Source organism: Vulpes lagopus, chromosome 3 (genome assembly GCF_018345385.1).
Source record: "Vulpes lagopus strain Blue_001 chromosome 3, ASM1834538v1, whole genome shotgun sequence".
Taxonomy (NCBI): domain Eukaryota; kingdom Metazoa; phylum Chordata; class Mammalia; order Carnivora; family Canidae; genus Vulpes; species Vulpes lagopus.
This window is the reverse complement of record NC_054826.1, coordinates 128584802-128588687: the sequence shown is the minus strand read 5'-3', so window position 1 is coordinate 128588687 and position 3886 is coordinate 128584802. Positions and strand designations below refer to the sequence as shown.

The window sequence follows — 3886 nt, the reverse complement described above, 5'->3', positions numbered from 1 at the left end:
GCACCGCCCTGGGGCCTTCCCACGGAGGGGGGGGAAGGCAGGTCCTGCCACACGGGGGAGGGGGCGCCTCGGTCTGACGCCACTTTCAAATCACACGACGTTCCAGGCATTGGAGAGGCACGGAGAGTGGCTGCGGCCACCGGGGCCTCCTGGGAGCTGGGAGCCCCGTGAGTGCCCGGCGGTCGGCGCTGTGTGTCCGCGGCCTGCACCGTGCATCCCCTGCAAGTCCCCGTTTCCCCCTCCGTGCTAGGGTCACCCCGCAACTCACAACGGTCCGCGGGTACGGACGCACAGCCACTTCACCGTCAATGTAATGGAGACACACGCAGCACACGGTTTGCAAAGAGCGATAAAACACACGACACACCCCGCTGTACCTCCTGCATGGCCGGGCGGGTCCCGGGGCGCCCCTGCTCACGCACCAGGGCCCACCCGAGGCCGCCGAGCTGGACCCCCCAGGGGTGCCGCCGTTCAATCAGCACAGACGACGCGCTTGCCCTTGACAGAGTCCACACCGGTTCATTTCCCACCGGGGCCGGGTCTGACCTGACCCCCAGCCCATGTCACCCTGGTCCATGGGGCCGCACGAGGCGGCTCCAGCCAGACCCCCGGGGCATGGTGCCCACTCCCGCTTGCCCACCACAGGTGCCCCAAGGACAGCAGGCGGCGGGGAGGCCCCGCATCCAAGTGAGGGGTCCTCCGTCGCCCCCTCTGCACAGGGTGTGGCCACTCCCGGCCCCCATCCGGGCACCCAGCCTGGGGGTCCACTGGTCAAGACCCACTGGTCCGCGGGGCTCCCAATGGAAACGGCGTTGGGGTCCTGCAGTTCATCTCGGCGGGTTTCCCTCATGGCCCTCTGAGTCCTCCGCCCGCAGATCAGAGCTCCCAACTCCTCAGATCTTCCTTTGTGCCCTGAATAACGACATTTTTATTTTTTTGTCCCATCCCCGTGTCCCCCCCTACCCCAGGGGCTCCTCTGGGCGGCTTCCTGTCTCCCCGGCATCTGCCCACCCGGGGCTGAGTCTGCGCCCTGGCACCTGCCAGCCCTCAGAACCCTCAGACTCTCTATCTGTCACCCTGCAACCTCTTGTTGCTTGGGGTCCCCAGGCCGAGCCCAGGGGGATTTACAAAACGTGTGTTCGGGATTTACTGCGCTCCTGAGCATTGGGCTCCCCGCGCTTCGCCAACTGCGCAGCCACTGCCGCCCGTTGCAACCACGCGCTGTCCTCCCAGGCTCCTCGCGGGACCGCAATCAGAAATATCCTGGGCTTGGGGGCCGCCTACTTGCCTGTCGTGTGAGCGGGAAAGGGGGTCCGCACCCTGAGTTCGCCGCGGGCTGGCCCTTATGTCTGGTCACCGGCATTTCTGGATGTCACTGGTTGGGATTTTCAGGGGCCACTGCCCTAGGTCGTCCCACGTGCACCCCAAGTGTCCCCCCCCCGCCCTGGTCTGGGCCCCTCGGCCGCATCTGGACGCCCCCGCAGATGGGGACCCTGGGGACCCAGGGCACGTTTGTTTCCCACCCGATGAGTGCATCAAACATAAAGCGTCTACGCTCCCACTGAGAAGTGAGCAAGGAGGCACCAGCCCCGGCAACGCAGGGGGATCCCTGGCCGGGCAGCTGCCCCATATGCCACAAGAAGGCTGCTGAAAGATCCGCCCGGCAGCAGGTGGCATCTGCCGGGGCCCCCCAGCTGCCCGGCCCTCTCCCAGGCCGCCCGCCCGGCTCCACCATGGGGTCCCCAGGCTGGGGTCTGGGTGCAGGGGCGGGGGGGCTGGACGGGCAGGGGCCGGGAGGCTGGGACCCCGGGAGGAGTCCTGGGGCTGAGATGGGTCAGACGGAAGCCCCCCAAAAAACATGTCCTCGTGCTAATGTCTGTGACCCCCAACCAGGTCCTCGTTGGGGAACAGGGCTGCAGACGTAACGAGTGGATGACCATGCGATGCAATCGTCTTGGACTAACCAGGTGGTCCCGAGACCCGACCACAGGGTCCTCAGGAGAGAAGGGGACACACCGGGTGGAGGGCGTGTGCGGTGCTGCGGCCACGGAGACAGCAGGAGCAGGAGGCGGCTGCCCCGGGGGCGGCAGGGGGTCGCCGCCCTGCTGGCCCCTCCGCACTTCAGCCTCCACACCCCGGAGGAGTGTTGCTGTTGGTCGCAGCTCCGGGGTCCTGACGGGCTGGTGGCCCCAGGGGGTCGCTGCAGACCTAACGCTGCTGCTTGGGGTCACCTGCCCAGGGGGCGGGCTGGAGATCTCGCAACATCTGAGTGGCGCCGTGGGGTCGGCAGGGACGGAGGGGCTGGCACCCCCTCGTGCAGAGGGGCAACCAGGGCTCCCAGTGGTCAACGCCTTGCCCTGGTCCTGCGGCCCTGGGGACTGGCGGGAGCAGAGACGTGAGCCTGCTGTCCCAGCTCCCTCCACATGCAGGGCTCAGCCCCCGCCAGTGCCCCCTGCCCCCAGGTCCCCCCAGGTCCTCCCAGGTCCCCGCAGCCCCTGGGGGTGCTGCTCATCTCACTTTAGGTGGCCAGAGCGTGTGGCTGCTGGAGGCCGGTCAGCGTGCTGGGAGGACACGCAGGGCTCTGCTGGGCCAGGGGGGCAGAGGGGCCGCGGGGCGGGGCGGGGCGGGGCCGGGTCTTCCTGGAGGCACCACACTTCCACCTTCCCAGACCCTGAGAGGCAGAGGAGCCCTGGCCATGGGGTGGGCCTCCCTGGGGACCCCGCCCGCCCACTCTGCCCCCCGTGGTCAGGCGTCATAGGCCGTGACAAGTACCCAGGACCCAGGATTCTTGCAGCAGCCTGCACCTGGGAGCACTCTCCCCAGGGACGTGGCCCCGACCTTCATTCTGTCAGACACACGCTTCTGTCCGTCCCTCCATCCACCCGGGAGGGACCCCCCAGCAAGAAAGGCAGTTCTTGGTCCCCCAAAGTGTAGGCCCTAATTCTTCCCCCCCCTCCCCGTCCCCCATGGCCGCTGCTCTCCAGCCACCAGGGTCCCGGAGGGAGGGGGCACAGGGAGGGGGCCTCCCCGACAAGGCTCCTGGGCTTGCCGGCTGCACATCTCAGTGGACACGTTGCTTCCAGTGTTTGGATCTTTCTGAAATGGGGTTGCTCCTCACCTTCCGGGACCCAAGGCCCCTCTGTGCCCACAACGGCCCCGCCCCCTCCGGGCACCCAGACCGCCCTCCCCAGACCAGCCCCCACCCCACCTCCGCCCCCAGACCAGCCCGCCACTTACTCTTGGGTCTATTGGTGCAGAAGGTTCTACTTTGATGAAGGCCGAGGACCTGTTTCCTTTCCGCTTTCTGCGTTTTCCCTGGGAAATGTCTGTCCACATCGAAGTCTTGGGGGGGGGGCTCCTCTCATAACCCCCTCAGCTCCCGGATTCTCTGCAGATGACCTTGCCTGCGGTGTGAGGTAGGGGTGCAGGGTCACTGCCCACCCGCCTGGGCCACGCCTCCCACCCCATTTGCTGAGGACACACCCCTTCCGCCGGGAGTTTCCCAGCTGAGCCTTCAGGGCAGGGCCCTCGGATGGCCCTGGGCCTGACCCTGTGGCGCTGACCCTGTGGCACTGGCCCTGTGGAGCAGCTGTGCTGGCCCTGCCTCCCCCTCGAGGCGAGGCTGGCTCCCTCAGGCTCTCAGCACATCTGTGTGTCCCTTTCATTTGGCTGCTTCCATCCTATGAGCAGCCCCTGGGGGGTATTTCACGAGGTCATGGAGCAACCTGGGGGGCCGCAGTGGCCTCACTGCCGCACCTGCCGACCTAACGGACACCGCGCACTTGGTCCCGGAGCTCCGACTACCCTCAGGGCTTCAGCGATTTGGTTCATTCCTGAGGCCTTGCATGTCTCTCGTTAAATGGATTTTTACATATTTTATTTTTTT

General features: G+C 66.8%; 1 long non-coding RNA gene across 1 annotated transcript; it reads right to left on the bottom strand.

Moving 5' to 3' along the window:
* Positions 1 to 1928: 1928 nt before the first annotated feature.
* Positions 1929 to 3433, bottom strand: LOC121486446. The gene is made up of 3 exons (XR_005986632.1): positions 3238 to 3433; positions 2518 to 2671; positions 1929 to 2378 (listed from the first exon to the last, which is right to left on the bottom strand). It is a non-coding gene; the product is annotated as an uncharacterized LOC121486446 (long non-coding RNA).
* Between the last annotated feature and the right edge of the window lie 453 nt (positions 3434 to 3886).